The sequence below is a fragment of the Balaenoptera borealis genome (assembly GCF_965194805.1).
Source record: "Balaenoptera borealis genome assembly, chromosome: 20".
Taxonomy (NCBI): domain Eukaryota; kingdom Metazoa; phylum Chordata; class Mammalia; order Artiodactyla; family Balaenopteridae; genus Balaenoptera; species Balaenoptera borealis.
The window spans coordinates 24212483-24225349 of record NC_138879.1 but is presented as its reverse complement, the minus strand read 5'-3'; the positions used below and the strand labels follow the sequence as shown (position 1 = coordinate 24225349).

General features: G+C 51.1%; 1 long non-coding RNA gene across 1 annotated transcript; it reads right to left on the bottom strand.

Moving 5' to 3' along the window:
* Positions 1 to 3325: 3325 nt before the first annotated feature.
* LOC309618266 lies at positions 3326 to 12737 on the bottom strand. The gene is made up of 3 exons (XR_014238390.1): positions 12578 to 12737; positions 6667 to 6917; positions 3326 to 4823 (listed from the first exon to the last, which is right to left on the bottom strand). It is a non-coding gene; the product is annotated as an uncharacterized lncRNA (long non-coding RNA).
* Between the last annotated feature and the right edge of the window lie 130 nt (positions 12738 to 12867).

Sequence of the window (12867 nt, the reverse complement as noted above, 5' to 3'; positions counted from 1 at the left end):
AGAGGGGGAGCAGGGTGGTCCCACCCAAAGGTGGTGTTCAGACCCCTACCACCTCTGTCTGCATACCTAATGGGTGTGAAGGGGTATCTCCTTGTGGTTTTGATTTGCATTTCCCAGATGACTAATAATGTTGAGCATCTTTTTTAAAGCGCTTATTGGCCATTTGTATATCTTCCTTGGCGAAATGTCTATTCAGATGCTTTTTAACCACCTTGCTGGCACCAAGCCACTAGGCTGTCCTGCCTGCATCCATTCTCCCCGTAGCAGCCTGTCCTTCGCTAAGTGAGGCTCTAGCCAGGCTCTTCCCTGCTTAAACCTTTAATGACTCCCCACTGCTTGCAGCTGAACTTGCCAAACTGTGCTCTGTAAAAAGCGTTTTGGGAGAGGTCAGGAGAGGTTCCTTTGAAGATGGTTCCATGGTCACATTATGGTCACAATTTGGGGAAATGCTACGTCCTCTCACCCATGCCAGGAGTTTGCCAACACATGTTGGCCCAAGGAAGTCCCAAGGCAAACATTCCCCTCCTTAACCCAGCATTTCCCAAATGAATTTGATGATAAATTCACACTCTCCTCACCTTGTATTTTCTTTTTTACAGCTTTATTGAGATATAACTCACAAATCATACAACTGACTCATTTAAAGCATGCAACTGAATGGTTTTTAGTATAGTCACAGAGATGTGCAGCCATCACTAGTATCAGTTTTGGAACATTTTCATCACCCTCAAAAGAAACCCCATACCCCAACCTGCCCCCCTTATCCCTCCCTCTCATCTCTGGGCAACTACTAATCTACTTTCTATCGCTATATTTGCCTGTTCTGGACATTTCATAGAAATGGAATCATACTAGATGCAGTCTTTTGTGACTGTCTCCTTTCACTCAGCAAAATGTTTTCATGGTTCATCCATATTGTAATGTGTATCAGTACTTCATTCATTTTCGTGGCCAAATAATTGTCCGTAGTGTGGATAAGCTACATTTTGATTCATCACTTGATGGACATTTGTGTTGTTTTTACTTCGGAGCTATTTTGAATAATGCTGCTATGAACATTCATGTACAAGTTTCTGTGGGAACGCGTGTTTTCATTTCTCTTGGGGTATATACTTGGGAGTGGAATTGCTGGGTCAAATGGTAACTCTATGTTTAACTATTTGAGGAAATTCCAGACTATTTTGAAGCAATTGCATCATTTTACATTCCCACCAGCAGTGTATGAGGGCTCCAATTTCTCCACATCTTTGCCGACACTTATCTGACTTTGTGGTTCTAGCCATCCTTGTGGGTGTGAAGTGGTATCTCATTGTGGTTTGATTTGCATTTCCCTAATTATTAGAGATGTTGAGCATTTTTCATGTGCTTGTTGGCCATTTGTATATCTTCTTTGGAGAAATGTCTATTCAGATCCTTTGCCCATTTTTAAACTGGGTTACTTGTTTTTTTATTATTGAATTGTAAATGTTATTTATACATTCCAGATACAAATCCCTTATCAGATATATGATTGATATTTTAGTTCATTCTATGGGTTATCTTTTTGCTTTCTTAAAGGTGTCTTTTTATTTATTTTTATTTATTTAGGCCATGCCACGTAGCATGCAGGATCTTAGTTCCCCTACCAGGGATCGAACCCACGCCCCCTGCCGTGGAAGCACGGATTCTTAACGCTGGACCACCAGGGAAGTCCTTAAAGGTGTCCTTTGAAGCACAACTTTGATTAAGTTCAGTGTCTCAATCCATTCTGGCTGCTATAATGAAATATCTCAGACTAGGTAGCTTCTAAACAACAGAAATTTATGTCTCACAGTTCTAGAGGCTGGAAGTCCAAGATCAGGGTGTCAGCATGGTCAGGTGAGGGCCCTCTTCTGGGTTGCAGACTTCTTGTTTTAGCCTCACATGACAAAAGGGGCTAGGGAGCTCTGTGGGCCTCTTTTATAAGGATATAATCCCAGTCACAAGGGCTTTGCCTTCATGTCCTTATAACCTCCCAGAGGTCCCACCTCCGAAAATCATTACCTTGGGCATTAGGATTTCAACATATGAATATGGGTGGGGGGGTGGGGACACAAACATCCAGACCACAGCATTCAGTTTATCTGTTTTTTCTTTTGTTGTTTGTGCTTTTCGTGTTACAACTAAGAATCCATTGCCAAATACAAGACCACAAAGACTAACCCCTATGTTTTCTTCTAAGAGTTGTATAGGTTTACCTCTTATATTTAGGTCTTTGATCCATTTTGAGTTAATTTTTGCATATGATCTGAGGTAGTGATTCAACTTCATTCTTCTGCATGTGAATATCCCAGTCCTCCCCTGCGGCCCCCCTTGTATATTTACAAAACCTCCAGTAGCATCTCATGGAACCCTGGTGCTTCAGGGAACACCAGTTGGGAACTGCCAACCTATATGATCAGGTCCAAGTGTCTCAGCCTAGCCAAGGCCTCTCACCATCTGCCCCCAACTGGCCTCTTGCTGTTCCTTAGACTTGCACTGGGTTTTTCTGCCTCCAGGCCTTACTATATACTGTTCTAACACTTCGCCCAACCACTATCACATTCACACACATCATCCACCTTTTCCTACTGAAATTCACTTATCCTCTAAGGGATAATAATAGCTAACATTTATGGAGCACTTGCTACGTACCACTTTCCTAAGTGCTTTATTTGTAGTATTATCTCATTTAATGCTTACACTAACCCTATGATGTATATACGCCTATTATCCTCATTTTATAGGTGAGGGAATCGAAGTTCAACATGGGTAAGTAAACTGCCCAAGGTTGCACAGTTAGCAAGTGATGGAGGGAGAATTTAAACCCAGACCGTCTGCCTCCAGAGGCCCTGCTCTAACAAATCACTGCCCGCCAATCAACCTTCGTTCATCACCCCCACTCTGCCCACTACTTCACTGGTACCAAAATATATTTACTGAACTCTACTATGTATTTTGCTGAAATACCAAGTTAGCAAATGAGTAAAAGAATGAATAGAACTGCATTGTCAGAGCTGGAAGGGCCTCAAGCTTCCTGGAATGTGGGGTACACTCCAGGATAACAGGCCCTGTGACTCACCCGGGGTCACAGGTGGGGCAGAAACCATAATCAGGATGAGGTCTCCACCTCCTGCCGGTAGTTTTGATGCCATGCCTGCTGTGTCTCCATTCAATACACATTTACTGAGTTCCTTGCCTGTGCCAGGCCCCAGTCTGAGCCCCATCTGAGACAAACAGAACAAGACCCCTGGGACCCTGCCCTGTCTCTCTCCCCGGGGACAATGGGGCTTAGGCCTGGCAGGGCTCCTCCCGGGTTTCAAGGGCCATCCCCTGGGTTCCGACCCAGCTTTCCCTGTTCCCTTGGAGGAAGCGCTGAGAATGGGAGATGGCAGGCAGTCAGGGGCACAGAGCTGGCCGGGAGGAAGGGCCCCAGGTCCAGTTCTTTTCCTGGCACCCTTGTTTGCCGCGTGCCCCTGACTTCCGGTGGTTGTTTCCGCCCCACCCATAACCTCCCTGGCTGAGTGGGCAGCTGGCCTGGGACTGGAATTCTCCCACCCTCCTCAATTTCAGCTGTCTCTTGGATGGGCAGTCCCTCAAAGCCCAACAGACATGGATGAGAATCTTGCTCCCTCCACCAGCTGCATGACCTTGGGCCTGTCACTTTGCCAGTCTGAGTCTTTGTTTCCTCTTCTGGAAAAGGGGACAATGGGACTGACCTCACAGGTTTGTCATGAAGAATAAAAAACATAATATACATAAGGGGCCAGGCACAATGAGACTCCCAATACAAAATGTTATCTCTTTTCTCAGCCTAGCTCTTCCCACTTTCCTCCTCCAGGAAGTCTTCCAGGATGCCCTCTTTCCCCTGTCTCCCCATCCCTGTGTTGGGGTCCCACTCTGAGCCCTGGGGAAGGCCAACTGGGCTCCTGTGTGATGGAGGTGCTATGATGGGGTTCTCCAGGTGCTGATATCTCCACGAGCTCTCAAGTGTCCATTTCTCTCACATGGACGTGTCCATGTCTCATAGGGAATGGGGCTGAAGGGGACCCACAGGGAACTTCATGAGTTTTTCAATGGACCAGTTCAATTCAATGCACATCATTGACCTCGACTCCAAGCAGAGCACTGTGGTAGGAGCTAACGGCAGGGTGGAGAGAAAGGGGGTCTGAGCTTACTTTTCCTGGAGTATTGAGCTATAGGGGGAGAGATAGCCACTGCCACCCCCACACCCATCGCAATAAAAAATAACATTTATTGAGCTATTACTATGTGATAGACATTGTGCAAATTCTTTTACTCTCCACAACGACTCTATGCTTAGGGTGCAATTTTAAACTCAATTTTACAGATATAGAAACTGAGGCACAAAGAACTTAAGCAACTTTGCTCAAGTGAATAAGTGACATCTGGCCAAATGTGACACATGCTCTATCAGAGGGAGAAACAGGGTTATGCTGGAGCAGAAAGCATCCACTGAGATCCAGGGAGCCTGGGAAGACGATGGGTTTCAGCTGGCCTTGAAGGAAGAGGGGCTGTTCATGGGCAGGAAGAAGTAGGAGCGCTGCTTGCAGGCAAAGGCCTCAAGAAGGGGGCGAGCAGGCATGTGGGGGATGAAGATCTGCCTGGCAGCTGGGGCTGTGTGGGGAGGACGGGAGTGCGGAGGGCAAGGGCAGAAGGTGAGCAGGACGGTCATGGAAGACCTCAAGCCCCCGGCTGAGGACCTGGGCTTCAGGTTTGGTTCTGCAAGGCATCCAAGGTAGTGTTTTCAGTGGAGTCAGATCAGAGGAGAGGAGGAGGGCCTCCTGGGGCCAGGTGCCAATGGTCTAGGGGGAGAGAAGGGAAAGGTATGGTGGGTAGCCCGATGCCAGGCGCTCCCCGTGTATGATCTGTTAGCCTCCCAACAGTCCCTAGAGTTGGGCATGATCATCACCTCTTTGGAAATAAACTGAGGCTCAGAGCTGACGAGAGGTGGGTTAGCGGCTAATGGCATTGGGGTGGGGGCCCCTGTTCCCTAAGGTGAGGCCAGGCCCCAAACCATGTCTGCCCACTGGCGGCGAGGGTGGGTGTGCAGTACTCTGAGGTCTTCTCAGGGTGTCTGTGGGTGCAGGGAGGAGGGTGGGCATGGAATGAATGAGGTGGGGCTTCTGGGGTTACAAATGGGGTCACCAAGAGAGCTAGAACAACAGGGGGCCAAAAGGAAGGAAGGGCATAGCTGAGGGGCTGGAGCCCAGGGTGCAGGTGGTGAGAGGCCTACGGGGGTTGGGACCCCAGGGGTTATCTTCAGTGAGTTTGTTGTGGGCCCGGCTGACCACACAGAACCAGGCTGGCATGGCCTGATCAACAGCGGAGCTCAGGCTGGTGCTCTTGGGGGAAGGCCTAGGTTTGGGGTACAAACCTTGGGGTCCCTCCTGGACTCTGGCCTCCATGTCTATCTCTAGCCCTGCCCTGGGGCCTCGGACAGATTGCCAGCCAGACCTGCACCTCCACCTAGGAGGCCCTAGAGGTCCCCCAGACTCGCTGGCTGTCTTTACTGCTGACTTCTCCCGTGTGCCCTGCATCCCATCGCCACCAACTCCTGCCCACACTCCTCATCCAAATATCTCGACAGTCCACCTACATCTCTACAGTAAGGCAGCCCCTCACCCCTTCTCACTTCTATCCCCACATCAGCCCCCAGATGGGTCTCCCTGACTCCCAACCAGAGGAAGCTTTTGAATCCACAAAGGCTGTCAGCTTACTCCAAGGCAAGAACCCCTCATTTCTCTTCAGTTCCAAGGCCAGCAAGCTGATGCCCAAACTCCAGGCTCTAGTGCATTCCTGAGCGTGTCCCTTACAGCCAGCTGTACTTGTGATTGCTGCCCACTGTCCTACCTACTGCATCTCAGTGCCCCCCACCTCTCCACACTCCACTCGTAAGTTCCCTTCTCAGCAGCCATGGCGGACTGTGCTCTCACCCTACCTCAGGGCTACACCTGTCAGGGGCGTGACCCAGAGCAGTCCAGCCACTTAGGGAGTGACCTTGACATCCTCCAAGCCCCATCTGACTCTTTACCTCAGATGAGTCCCTGATGCCCAGGACAATCTCCCAGAGGGAAAAGGCCAAGCCCCTCGGGGATCGTTTTACAGGAAAGTGAAATCTCCATCATTGCCCTCATCATGCTAACAGTTAAGCGAAGGGGGCAGTGCCAGGGCCTGTCTGGAACCCCTGCCTGCCCCGCCCACTCCCCACTAAATCATTCTTTGTCCCAGCTCTTCCCCCAGCACCATTTCCTCCCTGCCCCCCACCCCCCACCCCACCTTCATGGCTGCCTGAGTCATTTATACCCCAGGGCCCTGGTTTCTGTGTGCGATGCTGTAACATCCTGCCCCATCCCTGCCAGGTAGGGCTCCCTGCCTTTTAATAGCAACCTTCAGGAAACAGGCCTTAAGCCACAAGAAGGTTGCCCAGTGGTGAGAATTTCTGTGATCCTGGCAGGAAAGGAGAGGGCCATGAGGAGGAGGAACTTCTGCTGTCTCCCAGATCAGAGTCCAGAAGGGTGCCCTGCCTTGCACATCAGACTCTGGGTCCTGAGAGCAGGCTTGCACCTTCCCCCCTCAGTCTGCCTTTTAATCTACTCTTTAGCTCGCTGAAACGTGCAAGCAGATTTCAAATTAGCGGTAACTCACCCCACTGCCCTTCTTGCCGCTGCTGGCCACTCAGGGGTGAGGTCCCAAGTGAGGGGCTGGTTGGGGACGGGGCGGTGCTGGGATGAGGGGCGAGAGCTGGGAGGAGGCTACAACCTGTGTTACTCAGGGCCCTGGCCCGTCCGGAGCAGGCGGGGAGGAGGAAGTGAGTCAGTGGGCACAGCAATTCATGCCTCAGAATTCTGACTTTCCTTTTCAACCCACTGAGCCAAGACGTTTGTCCCAACAGGATCCTGCAGTGGGGGAGGGGAGGGGAGGGGAGGGGAGGGGAGGGGAGCAAGAGGATATTTATGAGACAGAGCTGGCCTCTCACCCACCTCTACCAGGTTCACTTTTTTAGGGCCATAAACAGTATGTGGCCAACTGAATTCAGCCAGACATGCAGTGGTTGAAGACCTACTGTGTGTGAGGGACTGTCATGGGTGCTGGAAATACAGGTGTAATTGACAGTGAGCACAACTAGTACTTAGTGAGCGACTTCTGGGTCCCAGTTCTGCTGTTTTTCAACAAACCTGGGAGTCTGGTATCTGTGTCCAATTTACAGTGAGGAAACTGAGACTAAGAGGTGAAGGGACTTGTCCAAGGTCACAGCCCTATCAGTCTATAATCATACTATGAGCCCAGCCTACAAGTCAGTGCAAGGCCTGGAAGATGCAAGAGTGATTACATCTGTGTGTGTGTGTGTGTGTGTGTGTGTGTGTGTGTGTGTACACAGGGGTGCAGGGGGCAGGGGTGAGGGAAGAAAGTGAAAACTCATGAAAGATTCAAAGAACAAGTGGATATTTTCCAAGTGAACAAGGGGGTGTAGGGCATTCCAGGCAGAGGGATCAGCCTGTGCAAAAATCAAGTGGCACGGACCAGCCCTGGCGTGTCTGTGGAATCCTGCCGGGGGCAAGGCACCGCGACAGAGGCTGTTACAGGGGAGCAGGCTGTGGGGACAAGGCGGAGGTGCTGAGCCAGTTCTGGACGCTCAGAATCTGGGAAGCCTGTGGGTGGCCAGCTGGAGGTGACTGGCAAGAGTTGAACATCAAGGCTGGAGCCTGGAGGTGCTTGGGTGGGGGTCATAAGCATGCAGGAGAATGGTTATGCACAAAGGGTGACCTGGGGAGGCAGAGGGATGAGCGTGAACAGCAGCCCAGGGTGGGCTGGTGAATCTCGCAAGGGGGTGAGGGTGCTGGGCAGAGATAGTGAGGGAGGAGGGCCAAGAGAAGGCGCAGAGGGCAGTCAACAAGGTCACGGCTGCCACCCCAGAGAGGTCAGGGGCAAAGAACCAAAGACTACTACCGGGCGTGCCCCTCAGAGGAGGCTGGTTCCCAAGTGGATAAGGTTTCAGTGAGATGAGGGGGCTGAAGCCAGGCTGGGGAGGTAGAAGGGACCAAGACAACCCAAGGGCAGAATCCCTACTCCAGGGAGAGCAGACAGGTGACTGATCTCAAGGATGTGACTTCTAAGCTGTGTGTGTCCTGGAAGAACAGAAGGCAGCCAAGATGACTGGGGGATGGGGGAAGCGGGGTGCCTGGTGGAGATATTCACACCTCTTGCACCTTGGGCATCTCAGTATTTTCAGCTGTAAAGTGGGAGACATCTCCACCTCATAAGGTTATTAGAAGATAACATACATAAAGGGCGGGACACACAGTAGGTGCTCAATAAACGTAAGCTTCCCTTCTGAATTCAAATGTTCATAAAACATTCAGAGACACATAGTCACATAGGCAAACAGGTATGAATGTGCAAGGGACCATGGGCACAGATACATGTTCCAATCAACACGTATATAGGAGTGCTCCATGGACAACCACACATGGCCCTCCACCCTTAGCAGTATCTCTAGGAAGTTAGTAGGAGTGTGTGGAGGAGGTAGATGAAGCCCCCCACCTGTCCAGATTTCCCACCTGGCCAAGAAGAATCCTGCCAGTAAGAAGGCATCTCCCCAAGAAATGGCAAGGCCCTAGGGGGCTGGTGACTCAGCTCAGCTGGGGCTACCAAGTGGGCCCCCGTGGCCTCCCAAACTTGAAGAGGCCACCTTGGCATGAGGTAGAGAATGCTATAGAGTCCTAATCTCCCAGCCAGGAGGGCAGGGCTTGTGCAGCAAGGCCAGGTCGTGGTGGGCAGCAAGGGGACCATGGAGAGGGTTGAAGGAACTAGAAAGACAAAGGGGTTGGCCAGCAGGGAAGTTTCCTGATGTCTGCAGCCTGCTTGCCAGGCCCCTGTGGGGGTCACTGCCCATTTATCCCTGGAACCCCTCTGCTCCTTCCCTCCCCCACCCACTGCATACCCCACCACACATGTACCTGAAGTCCAAGTCAAATCAGCGCCCTGGGTCCTTCTCATTCACTCTCTCCCTCCCTCTCTCTGCCACTGTCCCTGCTCAGCCCACTTCACCCATTGCCTAAATTATTACAGCAGCCCCTTCCTGCTCCCCAGCCCAGTTCATCTTGGCAATGCCAACTTCATGCTGTTGCCAAAATGTTCTTTCTAACACCCCCATTGTTCCATAATCAGCAGCCCTGAAACATAATGCAATGTGGGTTTAGCCTGTTTAAATTTGAGAGCTTTCAGAACATGAGGCCAGGATGAAACCCTGGCCTCCTGAAGATGCTCTCGTTCATCTTTGAACCCCTGAGGGTTCTCAGCTCTGTGCCAGTACATAGCAGGTTGTCAAGGAATGCTTGAAACTGACAGATTCTGAGCCGGAGAAGTTGCCTGGCCTGGATGCCGTCCTGCCCCCACATCTGGGGCACAGGAGAAAGGAAATCTGATAAACCCATTCATGCTTCACTGCTCCTCCCTCCCTCCCCAGCAATTTGCATTTTCAATTCAAGTCGGAGATAGAGACCTGAGTCTTAGTTCCATACCTGAGATCTGGTCCATTTAGTTCAACAAATACTAGGAGCCTTGGGACACAAGGGATGCCAGGTGAGGAATAATAAGGGATTCCTTCCAGCCCTTTCGTTTCACAGATGGGGAAACTGAGGCCTGGAGGAGGAAAGGAACTTGCGCAAGGTGAGAGGGCAGAAGACAGCCTGAATCCAGCCCTCGTGGAACCACAGTTCCACTCCATCCATATCTCTCCATCTCTGCGCTGACCTTCCTGTGAGAAGTGAGTGAGCAAGTGGTCGGCTCTGGGAGAGGGAGATGGGGAGGTGGGGGAGTGTTGTGTGTGTGCGGGGGCAGCAGCAGAGGAAGGCTGGTATGAACACACTAGGCACTGAATAAATGGAAGGTGCCTTTACAGAATATGACGTTGTCATGTTACAGCTGGGAAAACTGCACCCCAAGTTAGGCCCCAACTCTTCTGCGTTCCTCTCTTGAGGCTCCCTCTTGCTAATAATCCTTTCCTTCTCACTTGTCCAGATATTCCTCCTCCAGGAAGTCTCCCTGACTCTACAGCAGAACCCACAGTTTGTATGTTGTCATGTTTGCCCACAGAGGCAGATGGACCCCATCCAAGATTTGGTTCAATGTCAAGACTGATGATGCCACATGCACACTAAGAGGGAATGAAAAGGTTTATTATTTACATAATTGAGGTCTCTGGAGGAGCAGGGCTGGCTTCAGGTCCAAAATGGCTTGAGAGAGTGAGGAAAGGAGATTGGCCTGGGTTTTTACTGTGGTGAGGGAGTGAGGCCAGGTGAGCATTTGTGAGGAAAGGGGCTTGCATAGTTCGAATCTCCCATGGACACCAAGGGAGGCAGCACAGCACCCAGGCTTTCTTATGAGCTTGTCCAGGTGGGAGGCACAAGGGGAAGAGGGAGAGGGGACGGCTTAAAAGGTGTCAGCAGTCAAACATCAAATAATGGGCTCAGACTCCTCATTACACATGTTATTCTCCGTGTTTACATTTCTAGGTGGGTCCCTTCTCTACAGGGAAGGGTTGGCATGATAAGGTCAACTGAGGGATGAGATGAGGCTGTGGATGGTAATGTCACTTACATCAGAGGATTTTGGACCTTTGGCATGAACTGGGGATTTCTCTTTCGGCATCTCTCCAGCCCAGAGACCCTTCCAGTCCCTTCATCCCTCCATTCCCATTCCATCTCCCCCAGATCTGTCTGACACTCCCCCACATTCCTTAGCTTGGGCCCTCCCCCTACCAGGCACCCCTGCTCCCGCTCCCACATTCCCTCTGGACACTCCCCCAGAGTGGAAAAACCATCCCTCATCCCTTTCCTGCTCCCAGCCCTGGGATCGGACATGCTGGTCATTCCTGTTTGGGATGGCCAAAGAGATAACACCTGGCATGGAGCCCATCTGTCATCACAGAACTCTCAAAGCTGTTTCAGGTGGGACCCCTGTCCACACTGAGTGTCCACCCTGGCCCCTAGGCTCCTGGTCCTAGCTGTTTCCCCCTTCTCTAAGAATGAGGTGGAGGACCCAGCAGCCAGTTGGAAGGAGAGCAAGGTAACTGTTCAACTTCCATCCTGGTCAGCTTCCTGTTACTTGGCCCCACATGTCCTAACCCCTGGAGGCTCTGGGCCACAAAGCAGATCATGGAGAGAGGCTGGGCAGCTCTGAGAATCAAAGCTTGGGAACAAGTGCTGCTCCAAGGGCAGACAGGGATGAGTGTCCTCTCCCCAAACACCGCAGAGAACGCTGCTATCACAGCTGCTTTTGTTTAGGTATGTCTGGCTTTCTGACCAACATCTGGAGTTTGTCTCTTAAAGACACAGCTGTGGCCAGTGGCCTCCAGTCCTAGCTCTACCTCCCATGAGCTGCGTGACCTTGGACATCCAGGTTCCTCCTTAAGTCCAATGAGGAGTCAAATGAGGTCGGGAGAATATGAGAGTCTGCAGGTGAAAGGATTCATAAGCACAAGTTCATCCTGAGTCCCTTCCCAGGCTCTGAATCTAATTTTGTACTCTTAATTCTTTATCCTTTTCCTTAAAGAGGGCTCCAAACTGGACAAGCTTCAGGCCCCACAAAACCTAGATCTGCCCTGAGTATGGTACAAATGTTAATTATTAGCATAAGTGGTCAAGAAGGGCCCTGGGCTCAGATAACACAGGATTAAAATCCGAGTTGCATAGCCTTCAAGTTGCTTAACCTCCCTGAGCCTCAGTTTTCTCATCTTAAAACAGAGATAACACCTCAAAGATTGCCGTGAGAATTTAATTTAATAATATTTGTAAAGCACTTAGCATAGTTTCTGCTGCACAAGCACTACTATATGGTGGTTTTCTTATTTTCATAAACTCTCAGAGATAGGAGCTCTAAAATGAATTTCAAGGAAGTAAGCGCTGAGAACTGAACTCCTGGACCAAAATAAGAAAGCTGCTTTAGCCTAGAAAAAAGAATGGTCAGGGGAAATGGGTCTTTGTGCTGCAATAAGGGAAATCTTAGTCAGACCCAAGAAAATACAGAGTGATCTCTTGAAGTTCCCTTTCAGTTCGATTCTTCTGCGGACAACCAGACCTTTGGGCCTCGCCCACCTAACTCCTCCACCTGGCGCCGCCCACTACACACCAGTGGGGGCTGGAGTCCCCGCCGTCTCCAAACACTCAGTTGGAGCCTGCGTGGTTGGAGGAGGCCTTTGGGATTCTGCTGTGCTGGGCCCTGAAGGCAAGGGTGGATGAGAAATGCGTACAGTCTGGGCCCAGCTCCCTGGCCACGCAGACACTCTAAAGAGAAGGGACTTCTTTCCACATCGACCGGATATTCATGATACAAAATAGATATCAGAAGGCGCAGCCCTTTGGGGAAAACGCTGCCTTGTTGCTAATTACAGTTAGCGATGCTTGGTTATTACCAATGCTAAATACCTGTCTGATTTTGTTGAGACACCATTCCCAGCTCTGATCAGGGTGGGTGGGAGCGAGTGGGCAAAAGAAATAAATCTTGACAAGGACAGTGAAGGGCTGGGTACGAGGAAGAACGTCCAGAGACCGCTAACCTTCTCGCAGGGGCTCACAGCGCGGCGGAGGCGAGGGCATTCCAGCCAGTGGCTTGCGGATGTCGGCTCCCAGATGCGCCAACGCCGGGCCTCTCCAGCCGGACCCACAGAGGTGGCCGCGTCCGGAACGGCCTTTCCAGCAGCTGTAGCCTCCGCAGCAAAGCAGCGGGACAAATCCCACCCCCGGCCCCGCCCGTCCAATCCATCTTGCTCGGGAGGCGACGCTTCTCGGGAGAAACAAGGGCCGGGGAGGGGTAATCCAAGCCTTCGGGGGCTCCGGACAGGTGTTT